A 16,703-nucleotide genomic window follows, 5' to 3' on the forward strand; every position below is an offset into this window, starting at 1 on the left:
TGTTGTGGTTTGCAATAAAGGTGTTCAGTGGCCGCTGTGCTCAGTCTCTAGCCCTCATTCAGCCCGCAACTCCCTTCCCCCACATGGCCTTCGACTACAATGTAGTTGGTGATCGCTTCTCTGAGTTGACCTTTCCCCGGAACGTGAGGCCAGCCTCGAAGCCATGGAGTCAACCTCCTGGTACTTATTTCTACAGTTCTTGGGTGATAGTCTCCCACTCTGTTATTCTATATACCATAGATGAGTGCAATCTTTCTATGTCTGTCTCTCTCTTCCTGACTCATTTCACTCAGCATGAAACTTTTCATGCCCATCCACTTAACTACAAAATTCTTGACCTCCTTTTTTCTAACAGCTGCATAGTATTCCATTGTATAGATGTACCAAAGTTTCCTCAACCAGTCATCCGTTCTGGGGCATTCGGGTTTTTTCCAGATTCTGGCTATTGTAAACAGTGCTGCGATAAACATACATGTGCAGATGTTGTTTCGATTGTACTTTTTTGCCTCTCTGGGATATATTCCCAGCAGTGGTATTGCTGGGTCAAATGGGAATTCAATATCTAATTTTTTGAGAATCGTCCAAATTGTTTTCCAGAAGGGCTGAACCAGTCGGCATTCCCACCAGCAGTGAAGAAGGGTCCCTTTCTCCCCACATCCTCTCCAACAGCGGTTGCTTTTGTTCTTTTGGATGTGTGCTAGTCTCTGTGGTGTGAGGTGGTATCTCAAAGTTGTTTTGATCTGCATCTCTCTGATGATTAGTGATGCAGAGCACTTTTTCATGTGCCTTTTGGCCATTCGTATTTCTACCTTGGTAAAGTTTCTGTTCATTTCTTCGCCCCATTTTTTGATGGGGTTGGATGTTTTCTTCTTGTAGAGTTCAACCAGTGCTTTATATACCATTGATATCAACCCCTTATCTGATGGGTATTGTGTAAATATCCTTTCCCATTCTGTGGATAGTCTTTGGATTCTGGTCAATGTATCTCTTGCGGTGCAGAAGCTTTTTAGTTTAATGTAGTCCCATTTGTTGATCTCTGTTTTTACTAGATTGCTTAGTTCCGTGCCACCTTTGAAGATACCTTTATCTTCAATATCGTGGAGGGTTTCGCCGACCTTGTCTTCAATGTACCTTATGGTTTGTGGTCTAATGTTGAGGTCTTTAATCCATTTTGATCTGACTTTTGTGCATGGTGTCAGGTCAAGGTCTAAACCCATTTTTTTGCATGTGGTTGTCCAGTTGTGCCAGCACCATTTGTTAAAGAGGCTTTCCTTGCTCCACTTCACATCTCTTGCTCCCTTATCAAAGATTAGATGGTCATACATTTGGGGTTGTGTGTAGGGATATTCCACCCTGTTCCATTGGTCTACGGCTCTGCCTTTGTTCCAGTACCATGCTGTTTTAATTGTTACTGCTTTGTAGTAAAGTTTGAGGTTGGGGATGGTGATGCCTCCCATCATCTTTTTCCCAAGAATTGTTTTAGCTATCCTTGGACGTTTGTTATTCCATATGAATTTTAGGATTTCTTGATCCATTTCTTTGAAGAGTGTCATGGGTATATTTATAGGGATCGCATTGAATCTGTATAATGCTTTAGGGAGTATTGCCATTTTGACAACATTGATTCTCCCTATCCACGAGCAGGGTATATGTTTCCATTTCCTCATGTCCTCTTTGATTTCATGGAGTAGCGTTATGTAGTTTTCTTTGTAAAGGTCTTTTACTTCCTTGGTTAAGCTGATTCCGAGGTACTTGATTTTCTGGGGCACGATTGTGAATGGGATTGCTTTTTTCATGTCCCTTTCCTCTGCCTCATTGTTTGCATATATGAAGGCCATGGATTTTTGGGTATTGATTTTGTAGCCTGCAACTTTACTGTATAAGTCTATTGTTTCTAAGAGTTTCTTAGTAGAGGTTTTAGGCTTCTCTAGATATAGTATCATGTCGTCTGCAAATAGTGAGAGTTTGATTTCTTCCCTTCCTATCTGGATGCCCTTAATCTCTTTTTCTTGTCTAATAGCTATCGCAAGTACTTCCAGTACTATATTGAAGAGGAGTGGTGAGAGTGGGCATCCTTGTCTTGTGCCTGATCTCAGAGGAAAGGCCCTTAGTTTTTCCCCGTTGAGGATAATGCTTGCCGTAGGCTTGTGATAGATGGCTTCGACTATCTTGAGGAAAGTTCCTCCAAACCCCATTTTGGCGAGGGTTTTCATCATGAAAGGATGTTGGATCTTGTCAAATGCTTTCTCTGCATCTATTGATATGATCATATGGTTTTTATCTTTACTTTTGTTGATATGCTGGATTATGTTGATTGATTTCCGAATGTTAAACCATCCTTGCATCCCTGGGATGAATCCCACTTGGTCGTGATGTATAATCTTATATAAAAGATGTCTTTAAGGCAAATTGTAACAATCTATCACCAGGATAATAATGATTATAATTCAAGTATTTTTGCTGAGCCCCTTGAAGTTTCTCCTCTACTGCTTCTAATGCCAAGGAAGCTTCTGGAGTTAACTCCCTGGGGGATAAAGGATCAGCATCTTCTTTTAACATATCAAAAAGAGGTTTTAATTTCCCAGTGGTTAATTTTAAATCAGGTAGAATCCAATTAATATCTCCAAGTGATTTTTAATAATTATTTAAAGTTTTCAAACAATCTCTCTAAATTTGCATGTTTTGTGGCACAATTCGGTTTTGTAATAACCTATAGCCAAAATATTCATAGGGGGCTTTCCATTGGATTTTATCTGATGCTATTACAAGTCCCCATTTCTTAAGATTATCTTGTAATGCCACATATGCTTCTTTTATTAAATCTTCAATTTTGGCAGCCATAAGAATAACATTCAGGATGCAATCAAAGTAAAGTGAAAGTAAATTGAAATTTACCAGTTACACATGCGGGGTGGGGGGCTGGGGAGGTGGGGAGAAGGGGGAAGGTATACCGTGATTCTTGGTGGTGGAATATGTGCACTGGTGAAGAGATGGGTGTTTGAGCATTGTATAACTGATACTTAAATCTGAAACTTTTGTAACTTTCCACAAGGTGAGTCAATAAAAAAATAAAATTTAAAATAAATAAATAAATAAACAATTAAATTAAAAAAAAAGAATAACATTCAGGGAGCTAGAGTGACAGCACAGCGGGTAGGGTGTTTGCCTTGCACACAGCCGACCCGGGTTCGATTCCCAGCATCCCATAGGATCTCCCAAGCACCATCAGGAATAATTTCTGAGTGCATGAGCCAGGAGTAACCCCTGTGCATCATCAGGTTTGACCCAGAAAGAATGTATATATATATATATACATATATATACAAATATATATATATAACTCATATCATGTATTATAATGACCCGCTCAAATAATTTTCTTACAGGCTGAATAGCTTTAGCTACAAACTTTTGACACAAAGTGGGGCTGTTTTTCATTCTTTGGGGTAAAACAACCCAATGATAAGGTTCATAAGGTTTTGTAAATTAATGGTAGGAACACTAAAGGCAAAGCAACAATAATATTTTTCTTGCCAAGGTGTAGTAAAAAAGCAATCTTTTAAATCCAAAACAACTGTGTAATACAGGCCAGGAATAGCAACAGGACTTGGCAGGCCGGCTGCAGAGCTCCCATAGTCTGCATATGTCATCAGCTGCTCTAAGATCTCGTCGCCTCCTCCACTTACCAGATTTCTTTTTTATTACGAAAATTCATGAGTTTCAGGGAGAATTAGAAGGCATGATGTATCCCAAATATAATTGTTCTTGAACTACTCTGCAGCAGCGAGATTTTCTTTATTAACTGGTCACTGCTCAGTTCAGACAGGTGTATATCAGAAAGTCAAACTACTGGGTCTGCTCACTCAACAGTGACTGTGGGGGAGGAGGGAATCCAGAGAGGGTGCGACCCAAACCACACCTATTTAATTTCTTTGAGGGTAAGACTATTATGCACACGGTTTCCATGCACATTCAGTCTGACAGGAGATAGAGTAAATTCCCTGACATCCTCTCCTGCTGCTGTAGCCTTTGCAATCGCTTCCTCCCACACAGATTGCCTCTCAGAATATGGAGGAAGAGGCTGAGTATTTCCTTCTTGAGTCTTAATAGAAATATCACTTGTATCACTTGTCATCCCATTGATCTTCTATTTGCTCTAGTGGGCACCAGTAACATTTCCATTTGTCCCTGTTGCGTTCTAGTGTAGCCCAATGATATCTGCTAGCTCCAGGAACAGGGAGAGCCTCAAACCATTCATTCAGGGTTTTGATGAAGTCCGAACATCTCATTGGTGGACGGCCATGGGGTCTTTTGATGTCCCGTGGAATCCAGTCGGTAACAATTCTGGACCAGTCTCTGAATCGCATTACATGTCCGGCCCATCTGATTTTTGATGCCTTGGCAAACGAGACATCATCCCTGATTCTTGACCGTTGAGGAGGTCTGAACTCCGGATTCCTTTTCTCACTTGAGTGAGACGTGATACTCCTAGCATAGCTCTTTTGATTCCTCTTTGGGATACCCGAATAGCATTTTCATCCTGTTTAATAGGAACAACAGTTAATTTTTGTAACGGATCTGCTATAAGATTGTTAGTACTTTCTTCTTCTAAAACAGCTACTATAGGAGCTGTGGAAGTGGGAGGACCCGAGGGACTGTCCCTTGTTCTGGCTCCTCCTTAGTTTCTATTTTCTCCCTTTTTTGTTCTGGAACACATTTTTCTTCCTGGAAGCAGATCCCTTCCATAATAAATTTCCAGAGAGCAAAATTATCTACTGGAGTTTTATCAGGACCACAATTATTAAAATGCTTCTGGAGATCTTGATCCAAGCTGTTGATCCAAGCTCTTGTTTCCGAGTTGGCTCATTTAGAATTCCTTGGCTAGGAAACCAAGGAGAAACAGTATGTACATGCTGCAAAAATTTTACAATCTGACTTTATTTTACTTTAAATCTCCACTTTGAATCATTAAAGCAAGCATCTGTGCAAACAGTTTTTGATTACTTAATTGTTGCTCCATTGTCCCCCCTTACTCAGCCAAAACTGTCCCGCCCCAGACTTCCTTACCTATTCCACAGCTGCCTTGTCTTTTCCAGGCCACACGCCTCGGTTCCTCTTGCCCTTAGTTCTGGCACCACTTAGAGTGCGTGCGGGCTGTCAAAGGAATGGGCTAAAAGGGAAGGTGAGGATCTTAAAGAGACAAGTTAGTGGTTGAGAGGTCTGAGTGCTCGTGGACCAGCAGCCTCGATCTTTATTTCAGGCAGCCTTTTCTACATCTCTGTCAGGAACTTGGCAAGCATTGTCATCCATTGTAATGGCAAAAAGCATATTCCTAAGATCATACATTTCTTTGATCTTAACAAAATGCAATGGGGAACAACCTGATCACTCCTAAACCTTTTAATGATTAGCAGACCGTACAGCTACGTGTGTATCCTACTAATCTATTCACTGTCACTATATCACTGTCATCCCGTTGTTCATCGATTTGCTTGAGCGGGCACTAGTAAAGTCTCCATTCATCCAAGCCCTGAGATTTTAGTAGCCTCTCCTTGCTTGTCTTTCCCAATGATTGGAGGCTTTTTCGGGGTCAAGGGAATGAGACCTTTAACTATTACTGTATTTGGCATATCGATTATGCCACGGGGAGCTTGCCAGGCTCTTCCATGTGGGCGGCATACTCTTGGTGTTTGCCAGGCTCTCCGAGAGGAACGGAGACTGTATATCAGTGAATACAAGCAAGTTTGTTAAAACCTAACACGTGTGTTGCTTTAAGCACATCAGTGGGCTAGACTATAAGTGGTTGTGCAGCCACAAAGCGGCCTCGTGCTTCTGGGAGATTTGTTTTATATTGTCTCTGGATCTTGGCCCTTGATGGGATTACTAATCTATTAACACATCTATATCCTGTTAACTTCTCAGCAGGCTAAGGGTGGGAATGTATTAATCTCTATAGGCTTGGGTTGGCAATATAATAGCTTCTCTGCGTACTGGGGGTGGCAGTACAGGGAGCTACGCCAAGTGTTCTTGGCCCTCTGTGTGAGGCAGCTCCTAGGGCTATGTGAGCAGGCAGCTCCCTGCAACACGCCACCTGGAAATTTTATTTTCTGAAGAGCCTCTCAGCATTTCCTATAAAATACCTATTTTCTCACTTTAAAATGCATACATGAATAAGTCCAGCGATGGGCTTGGGAAGTAAAGCCGAAAAGGTCAACGTTCATGTAACCAATAAAGGCTGTTGGCAGGAAATGCTGGACGTGAGCTGGAATCCCTCCCCGAGGCGGGGATGAGGTCCACGAGGAATGGGAGGATGGAAGGATGGGAGGCTCTCCTGTGGCCCCAGAATAATCATTCCTGAAAAGCTATTAAAGCCATCATCCTCCAGCAGGGATGAGTATTAAAGCAAATCACAAGCAGTCCTGTCGTTCTGTCCAAGGGCTCCCCAAGTGCCAAAGCAGTTAATGACAGCAGATTCAATTCCTACCCCTACTTATGGTCACACTCTCGGGCTCTTGAAATGGTTAGAACTTTTGCAGCAGTGTCTATACTGCTGTTGATGCTAAAGGCCTGTCTGTTTTCCCAAGCTCTCAGACTTATTCACAAGTGCATGCCCTATCTTAGAATTGAAGGTTCTCCTCCCTTAAAACCTTGCAGAAAATTTTATTTTTTGGGGGGGCTTGGTATTCTTTTAAAACACAAACACAATGAAAAACACAGTCTTCCAGGCTGGAAAGAGAGCCCTTTCCTTACAGGTTACTGACCAATGTGTAATTCACTCCCAGCACCACCTCTGGTTCCCCAAGCCCAATTAGGAGTCACCCCTGAATACAGAGCATTAAGTATCCCCTGACCACCACTAGGTTGGGACGAAGCCCCATTTCTCAAAAAGCTAAACAAACCAACCCCCTCAGTCTGCAGTGAGCAGGATGCTGGGAGGCACAGAGTAAAGAAGAATGTGTGAGCAGTAGTTGACTAAGATGATATTTCTCCACCTCGATTTCAGAAAACATTGGTGGAGGGACGGGAGTAATAGACCAGTGGGTAGGGCACTTGTTTTGCACACAAGTGACCTGAGTTTGATCCGTGACCCTACAATATAATCCCCTGAACCTTGCCAGTAGTGATCCACGAGCACAGAGCCAAGAGTAAGACCTGGATAGATATGGCCCCAAACTATTTTTTAAAAAATTAAGAGGGGCCAGAGAGACAGTGGAAAAGGTGGTTGTCTTCCATGCTGCTGACAGGGCTTGATCTCCGGCATCTCATATGGTCCCCGAGCATGGTCAGGTGTGACTCCTGAGTGCAGTCAGGAGAACCCCCTGAGCATTTCCAGGTGTGGCCCCCAAACCAAACATTGGTGCAGCCAGGTACTGCCCGAGGCTCTCCTGGGTCCAGTGGGCTTATCCCAGTCTCATGCACCCCACCTTCCATCCCACCTGAGATAGATCTGTGGCAGCAAGAACCCCAGTAGCAGTGGAAGAAGCACAGATCTCCCTCTACAATGAAGATACTCATAACCTTTAGATACTCCAAAATAATCATCTTTGGGGTCTGAAACAATAGTACAGTGGGTAGGGAATTTGCCTTGAAAACAACTGACCCAGGTTCGATTCCTACATCCCATATGGTCCCCCAAGCACTACCAGAAGTAATTCCTGGGTGTGAGCCAGAAGTATCCCCTGTGCATCACCGGGTGTGACCCAAAAAGAAAAGTAATCATCTTGATATATCACCCGTGCACTTGTAAGCCAGGAAAAGTTAAATACATGAGTGAGGAAAATGAGCAGTGAGCCAGATTTGATCACGTACCTAAAGGAGCACAACATCAATGCTGACACTTTGGACATATGAAATGAGTGTGTTGCAAGGAGCCTGGGGCCAGCACATTCTGCGGGTCAGTGTGCTGAGTGAATTGCCCGTCACTTCCTTGTCAGGGCTCTCAGTTTGTGGATGCGGAATAAGAGATAGCTGTTCTCTAGACAGCCAGTGCTCAAGTGCTCAAGCTCACACATCCAAGTCCATGAGCTGGGGTTGAACTTCAAAGCCTCCCAACTCTCACCATGCCCTGCAGGGAAGGATAAGTTGGGGCTGCCATCAAAGGTCACACAGGCTGCAGAGATTGCCTTCACTGGCTGAGCACAGAGTTTGCATGCTGGAGGCCAGGGTTCGAGCCACAACACTTCATGGTCCCAGAAGCACTGCCAGGAGTGACCATTTCCCAACCACAGACCTGAGAGTGATCTCTACATCCCACCCGGAAAAAGAAGGAGCCAAAGTACTGATGTTTTATTCGTAATTCGTTTATATGTCAGGGAGGTTATTGTGGGTCTCTTCTCCTGACTAATTTCATCTGTTCTGATAATCTCCAGATCTATCCACATAGCAGCAGATTACATGCTATCATCTTTTCTTAGAGCTGAGTAGTATTCCATTCTAGATGTACCTTTAAAGATAGAGACAGCTTCTTTAACCAGTCCTCTATTCTTGGAGATTTGGGTCGGCTCTAGATTTTGGCCATTGTGAATAGTGCTGCAAAGACCAGAAGGGTGCAAATGTCTTGGGTCTTTGGGACAGATGCCAAACAGTTGACTATAAAACATCGCGGTGGGCTTTCAGGGCGGCTCCTGTTATAAGGAGTAGGGAAAACACGTTTTCCTGAGAGCCCCCTGGGCAGGAAGGTGCTTGAGCTCTGTTGGTCCCCAGCGCCAACGGCCTGGAAAAGCAAAGACGGGCGGCTTCACAAGTGGGCAAGCTTCACTCACAGAAGCCCAGACGGACGATCCTTACACAGAAGGTGGCCGGCAAGGGAAGGTAGCCAGTAGGATCTAGAGCCTAAGACACCTGCGACAGTGGCAAGCCCCACTAGGGGGAAGGTCTACAGGCTCCTCCGGGATCTGGGGCGAAGCCCCTAATGACTGGCCCCGCCCTCAACCTCCTCGGGGCTCCGCGATTGGGCCGTCGCGTGGGGGCGTGGCCCGACGTCCAGACGACGTGCTTGCGTCATCGCCGCGGGCGCTGCTTCCAGTTGTCTGAGGCTGCGAGGCGGCCACCGCGTCTGGAGCGAAGCTGAGGGGCTGCCCCGGCCCTGAGCGCCCGTCACCGCCTCCCGGCTCCCTGTGGAGAGTGACGGCTGAGGGGGCGAGCAGAGGGGAAGCGTCGCGGCGGCGGGGAACCCCCGCGGAGCCCCCCGGGCGCCCGCCCCGAGCCCGGCGTCTGCCAGCCCCTTCCCCACCCGAGCCCGCGAGCCCGCGAGCCCGACCCCGGCCCGCCGCCGCCCCGCGACCCCGGGGGCCGCCCTCGCCGCTCTGCCCCTCGCGGGCTCGGCTCCCTTAGCCCAGTTTCCCTCAGCTCCCTGCAGTGCACCCCGAGGCCCGCCCGGGGACCCGGGTTCGATCCCCCGCGGCATCGCGTATGGGATTCCTGAGTGCGGAACGTAGGGCTGAGCCCTGAGCACTGTCGGGTGTCTACCCCAAAAAAGCCAAAAACCAGGGGCCCCTCCTCCAAGCCCCCCTCCACCTCCGCTGGCCCCACGTTCACCAGCACAGCCAAGGCGAGTGGCCGGTGGAGCCCAGCGCTTTGGTGACAACCTGGACCAGCCCTTAAATGTGCCCGAGCTCAGCGCCTCACTCCATGTCCTTCCCGTCCTCCCTGGCCCCCGTCTCCGCTTCCTCATCCGTCTCATGACAAACCCAGCAAGGTCCTTGCACCTCTGCCCGCGGCCTCAGCTTGCACCCATGGCCCCTTGGCCCAGTCCCCATGCGGTCTGAGAAAGTTCAAGCCCTCTGCTAACCCCCCTCACTGCCGCACAGCAGCCAAATACAGACGCTTGCGCACAACCTGGCAGTTAGGGGGAGGCTAGACTTGCCCCCGAGGGGTCTCCTGGGGTCAGCTAGCTTGGGGGACAGCCTGGCAGTTAAGGGGACTGGCTGGACTGACCCCCGAGAGGCTCCACTGGTCAGCTAGCATGGGGGGCCGCCCCTGTTGCGTAGCCAGTTTCTCCTCACCTTCTGTTCCCCTGGGCTTCCTGGGGTTTGTGTGTCTGGCACTGATGCTGGACTCCCTGTGCTGGCCACCCGCCTGGTAGGCAGCAGCCAAATCCCTGAAGGTGAGTGCTGGTGCCTCAGTCGCTCACTCCACTGCAGCTGCAGGACCCAGCCCTTCCATTCACAGTGCTGGCCTGGGGAAGTGGAGATGCCACTGTGTGGTGGCAGAATGGTGTGTGAGTTGTCCTGCACATGTTAAGGCTCCTCACCTTGTGCTCCCCCAGCCAGAGCTGTTTGCTGGTCAGCCCCAACAACCACCCGGGCCTGTCAAGTTTGTTTCTTCTTTCTGCAGGTGCCAGGTCATTGAGCTTTGACCATTTGGGACACTCCTGAACCCAAGGAACTATGACCTCAGAGCAGCACACACACTTGCCCCATGCACGGTGGGTGCACATTCCCTCCACATTCTCTTGACCGGGCAGCAGACTTGGTTATTTCACGGTTGTTGATAAGGACCCTAAGGAGAACCCATAGTCTCTGTGCAGCTTCTCCGAGTCTCATTCCTTTGAGACTCCTTCAAGTGCCTCCAGGATCCCCCTCATTAAGGTGCCAGAAACCGGACTGGTTTTCACCTTCTGCAGCTGGGTTTAATGGGAGGAGCTCTCCTCTTCACTTCCCTTTCTCAGTGACTGGAGACACCTGCCCCAGGCCTCTGTTGGTTTGTGTGGTGCTGGGGATCAAACCCGTGTTCTGTGGGCAAGGCCTGTTCTCCACCATGAGCTATCTTTGACTTGCCCTTGTTTTTATGTTATTCATCACTTCATTCAGCAAGTGTTTTCCCAAAAGCACTATTCGGGGCCCTGGAGGTGCACTGGTGGATAAACTTGTGGGGCGGGGAAGTTCCTGTTTTTATTCAGAGTCCTAGGGAACATGAGAGAAGAGTGTGAGGGGAAAAGGGTGTTCTTGGCTGGATGGAAGGAAAGAACGTTTTCACCTGGTGTCCCCCAGCAACCTATCCTTGCCTCCTGTATCCCAAGCTTAGTCTGGGAATCATACAGTGGAAGTTTCTCTCTCTACACTTGGTTCCTTCAAAGGCTCAGTTCCCATTCTCTCTCTCTCTCTCTCTCTCTCTCTCTCTCTCTCTCTCTCCCTCCCTCTCCCTTGCACACACACACACACAGACCTTCCCCTCTCTCTCTCCCCACCTCTCCCACCCACCCCCATTCTGCCCCTCACAAGACACTAGTCCAGAAATCCAGCTTGGCTCAGTGCAAGACAGTGCCATTTACTCATTGAGCACTTGTGGCTGAAAAGTCAGCTGCCCTTCTGAGTCAGAAGATAACCTTGTCACGCTTCTTCCAACAGCAAAATTTGCCATGCTTCCCCAGCTGCAGAACACGATTCATCAGGTGGCACCGCCACTGCATGACTGAGAGTCAGTCTATTGCTCCACGCGGCCCAGTACAGGACTGGGGTCAGGCCCCAGAGAGCTGGCCAGCAGGGATGGCTGAGAAGTCTCTCAGGAGCACAGATTGCTTTTTACTCCTGGATGAAGTGTTTTGAAGGCAGGAAAGTCAGCCCCTGCATTTCTTCTTTCAATGTAAGCCTCTTCTAAAGCATTCTTCTCTTTTTGTTCTTTGATCTCAGCAGGGTGGGTGGGGGAGAGTGAAAATGGAAATTGGAGAAGTAAAATTGGAAGTGTATAGAGAAGGTAAAAGAATATAAAGAGGAAAATGAAAACTGAAAACCCAAACAACCAGGGCAGTTCCTTCCTAGCTGTGTGCTGGGACGTGGGAGCTGACTGGAGCCGCTGCCCCTTCAGCACTGTGGTTTCTCCATGAGTTTAGGTCTTCTCCAACCAACTGGAGCATCTGCCTATCTCCTAAAAGTCTCATTAATAAGTTGCCTTTAATGCTTTTATTTTAATACCCGTGACAGTGGTTTGGTGAGAAGCGTAGGGTTGGGGTGAGGAGACCAGAGAATTCTGTGCCTTCTCTGGGCCCATTCCTACTGAACCTCAGTTTTCTCTGTGAAAGTGGACAACAATTGTTCTGCCTCAGAGCCCAAAACACTCATACTTGGGAAAATCAGGAAACAGTAAATGTACAAAGACAGTAACTGCCTCAGTGGCCACCCACATGGGTGACTAGGATATAGGTTTTGACCCTGTGGTGCCCAGAGCCATCAAGAAGCCCTAGGGCAGCAGGCTCACTGGAAATCTTTCAGGGGACCTCCCTGAGCCCCCACAGCACTGATATTTCCCTTTGATCCCCAGTCATATGCTCTAAAGGAGTAAGGAGACCTCAGGAACCGCTGCTGCTCAACTATCCCTCGGCCTGGCCTCCCCTCTCACATGATGTCCATTCCTTCCCATGTAGTCGAAAGACTACCTCCTTCTGGCCCTTGCAAGGGGACCTGTTGGTGGCTGTGGGCCTGGGCTCTCCCGGCCTCTCCATGGGCCCTGCATTCCCTGGGAGAGGCAGGGTGTGAGAACAATGTTTGGATTGTCTGGAAACCAAATTCTGAGGTGTCTTTCTGGGAGAAGCTGAGCTTGCTTTCTCTCCTTGCTGATGTTCCATTATTCTGAGAACTTTCTTCCAGCAAAGAACTTCGAGCTTTAGTTGTGTCTTCTCTCCTCCTGGCCACTGGGATGTCTGTCCCATAGGCTGGTTCTCCTCGGAAGGCTGTTCCCTATGCCACCTTCCCAGTGCTCCTCAGAGGTTGGGCAGAGCCACTGGCTGGCTTTGTATCCTGACAAGGACTGAGTCTTTAGGCAGTAGGCTTCTGGTGCATATGTGCCTTCGTTGTCTCTTCCTACCCTACCTCGTAGAAGTTCAGCTGAAGAAAGCATTGCATCTTTGTTTTGTTTTTGTTTTGGGGCCATACTTAGTGGTGCTCAGGGCTTACTGAGCTTACTCCTGGCTTTTCATTCAGGGATCACCTGGCAGCCTGAAGCTCATCGAAGGTACCAGTTGTCAAACCCAGGCCGGTTGCTTATAAGACAAGCACTACACTCTACATTATCACTCTGACCCCTGATTGGACCTTCTATATAATATAGTAATACTATCTAATGTAGAAAGAAAATTTTAAGTTGAATTTCCATAAAGATTTAAAATCCTTTATTTATGGGGGGGAAGGAGGTGGGGCATTGGGCACCAGCACTGCTCAGGGTTCACTCCTGGCTCTGTGCCCAATAAATATTCCTTGCAGTGTTTGGGAGCCCATATGTGGTACTAGCAAATAGAATTGGAGTCAGCCACGTGGGAGACAAGTGGCATAACCCACATACTGTGTCTCTGGCCCAACATTAAAAACTTTAAAGGGCCTAATAGCCAGAATATATAAAGGCCTTTTATACTTCCGCAATAAAAAGCAGATCCAGTTAAAAATAAAGGATTTAAAGACATGTTTCTCAAGGTAATATATTAAAATAGTCAATAACTACATATATGGCATGACATGTACTCATCTGAAATACATAGGTGAGTGGTTTTTAATTTATTCACAGAACTGTGCCACCCACTGTTGCCACAATCTAATTTTAGAATATTCGCACCCCCGTGAAAGAAGTACTGTAGCACCCAGTAGCAGTTCTTCCTGTTCCCCTTTCTCTGAGTCTCTGGCAGCCATGCAGATGTTTTCTATTTCTATAGATATTCCAGTTCTGGACATCTCTTGTAAATTAATTGATACATCATGGAACCATTTGTGATGCTCTTCATGCTTAGCCCAGAGGTGCTAGCAGGGCATCATGGCAACATTTTGGTGATTTCAGACCATCAGAACAGCATGCCGAGGGGGCCATATGGTGCCGTCACTACTTAAACTGTCTCCCCTGCCCTACTTCAAGTTTGCTTATTCTTGATTTTCAGGCCACATTCAGCAGTGCTCAAATTTCAGAAGCTACTCATAAGACTTGCGGTGCTCAGAGTTCATGCAGTACTGGGGATCAAACCTAAGTCCCCCACATGCAAAGGCCTTGAGCCATCACCTCTGCCCCACTTAATTTCTTCTTTCAGCAAATACTTACTGAGCACTTCCATGTACCAGGAACTGTACCAGATGAGGGGGACAGAAAAGTACATTTAAAAATCCAGCCATGGGGCTGGATCAATAGCTCAGCGGGTAGGGCAATTGCTTTGCACATGGCCAACCTGGGTTCAATTCCCAGCATTCCACCTGGTCCCCTGAGCACCACCAGGAGTAATTCCTGAGTGCAGGACTAGGAGTAACCCCGGTGTATCACCAGGTGTGACCCCAAAATGCAAACAAACAAACAAACAAAAAATCCAGCCTTGTCCTCAGTGTAGTAATCTCAGTGCTATAGATGAGGAAATTTATTTCCATCTGATAGAAATTGGGACTCAGGAACCTGAAGTGTCTAGATGTTCCAACTGGTGACAGGCACAGAGCCGGACTAAATTCAGGCCTCTGCAGTCTCATGTCTTTCTCTCTCTTGGGTGGGAGTGAGGCTTCCAGCTGTGCTGCTCTCCACCAGCGGTGCGCCGGAGTTCCTACATGCGGTGTAGAGGATTGATTGCCAGGCCCTGTATATGCCAGGTATCATGTGCTCAGCCCTTTGAGCATCTCCAACGCCCTAGAATCCTTTCCTGTATTTTGTTTGGGGGCCACATCTGGTGTGTGCTCAGGGGTGTGTGCAGGATCCCTGGCTGGTACTCAGGGATCACTCTGCAGGGCTCAGGGAACCATATGCAGGGCAAGGGCCAGCCCTGCTCTACTACTGATCAGGTCCCTAGACTCTTTCTTACCATAGAAAGAAATGCCTGTCTTTCCTTTGTTTTCTGGCTCTAACACAGCACTTTTCCCTCTTACTGATGCTCTGCATTCTTGGTCTTGCATCAGGTGGGAAGCTCAGCCCTGTCTAGAGGCATTCCCCAGGCTCCGGAGCAGTCCCTCTGAGCCTCTTGAATCTGTGCAAAAGCCTCCCTCCAGAAACTGGAGAAGTTGTCAGTTATTTTTTCTTCCTCTAGTCATTATTCCCCTTTCTCTCTTTCCTCTCCATTTGCTACTCCTATAATAATCCATTTGCTGTTGTTCATCAATAATCTTATTTTATCTTCTATTTGCTTACCTCTTTTCTTTTGCAACATCATTTTCACGGTTGGTTAGCATTTTGTCTTCACTGTCACTGATATGGTTCTCTGCATGCAGAATTCTGTTTTTGTGGTGTGCTATCCTTGCATTCTTTACCTCCTTTAATTCCATTTGTGTGGACTCTTTAATAACACGTATCAATTCTTCCTTGATCTGATTGAGTTTCTCTTCCCCTTGCTTTATTTCTATTGCCATTTCATAAAGTGTTGATTTGAGGGTCTTTTTGATGAGGCTCAAAATTTGAATTGAGCATGAGAATTTGCCTGGACTTCTCTCTCTTTCTGCCATTGCAGATGATTTTTTTTTGTATTTTTTTTTTGTGGATGCTGCAGGTGAGCTTTAGAATTCTGTTTATCTGAATATTGACCTTATTCGTCATTAAACTGATCTAATTCATTATTTCCAGGGCTACCACTTGTGATCTGTTGTTTTCTAACTAGTTCCATGATCTTGAGATGACATTTCAGTTGACAGGCAAGTGTAGGTCTAGTTACTCCCATTTAGAAACCAGGGTTATTGTGGAAGGATTGTGGGAGAGAATTATGAAAATGCTGTAAGTGGTGTTGAAGGAGTAGAGTTGTTGCAAGGATGCTGATATGCCCACGTGTTGGGGGTTATTAGTGCAGCCACTGGGTCCACTTGGGACTGCTTGGGTTTAGAGACAGGGTCAGCTTAGGGAAGTCCAAAGGGATGGTATCGAGGCACAGGCTAGTGGTAGTGGGTCCCACAGTCCAGGTGTGGGAGGAAGGGCTGTCTCAAGGCAGGCTGAAAGGAGATGGGGTGGGTAAGCAGTAGTGCTTCACCATATGGCTCCACAGATCTTTAGACCTACATATTATTTTCACTACCTATAGAGGAATTTATTTATAAATTCTCTCAAATATGCTTACAGTTTTGAATTTCTAGGAGGAAAAGACCTTAGAGAGTTCTTTGTATAACAAAAGCATCCTTCAAAAATGAAAGAGAAATTCAAAGAGCACTGAAAAAAATTTTATCTAGCAGGTCTGCCCTACAACTAAAACCAAATTCACTGTCACTCTCACTGTCATCCCATTGCTCATCAATTTGCTCAAGCAGGCACCAGTAACGTCTCCATTTTGAGACTTGTTGTTACTGTTTTTGGCATATCGAATATGCCACGGGTAGCTGGCCAGGCTCTGCCATGCGGGCGAGATACTCTCGGTAGCTTGCCGGGCTCTACAGAGGGGCGGAGGAATCGAACCCGGGTCAGCCACATGCAAGGCAAATGCCCTACCTACCACTGTGCTAGGTATTAAACAAGTATTTCTCAATCAGGGACCATAAGATATTTTAGGGGGTCACAGATAAAAAGTCACATAACTGGGGAGCCAGAGCATGAGACCAGGAAGCTAATTGGTAGAATGGGGTGGGAGGGAGACACAGGAAGGAAACAAGGTCAAAAGCCGTCATGATCAGAAAAAGGTCAAGACACAGTGCACTGGCTGGACACTAACTCACATTTTCATGAAGAAACATAGATGAGTAGACAATTACTATATACATAGGCGTATATAAAAATTCTATCAATGTGTTTTTTATAACTTTTCTCTAATCTCATAATAAAATAGTTACATGCTCACT

The 16,703-nt window shown here is 46.7% G+C and overlaps 1 protein-coding gene across 6 annotated transcripts in view; it reads left to right on the forward strand.

Annotated features, from left to right (window-relative positions):
- The first annotated feature begins 10,105 nt into the window (after positions 1-10,105).
- The window catches only part of LOC129406509 (ral guanine nucleotide dissociation stimulator-like), a 53,782-nt gene continuing 47,184 nt past the window's right edge, over positions 10,106-16,703 (forward strand). For all 6 annotated transcript variants that reach the window (XR_008631062.1, XR_008631057.1, XR_008631058.1 and 3 more), the window contains exons 1-2: positions 10,106-10,426; positions 11,349-11,583. The gene's annotated coding sequence lies outside the window, so the exon portion shown is untranslated. The remainder of the gene's footprint in view (positions 10,427-11,348; positions 11,584-16,703) is intronic.

Source organism: Sorex araneus, chromosome 7, assembly GCF_027595985.1.
Source record: "Sorex araneus isolate mSorAra2 chromosome 7, mSorAra2.pri, whole genome shotgun sequence".
Taxonomy (NCBI): Eukaryota; Metazoa; Chordata; class Mammalia; order Eulipotyphla; family Soricidae; genus Sorex; species Sorex araneus.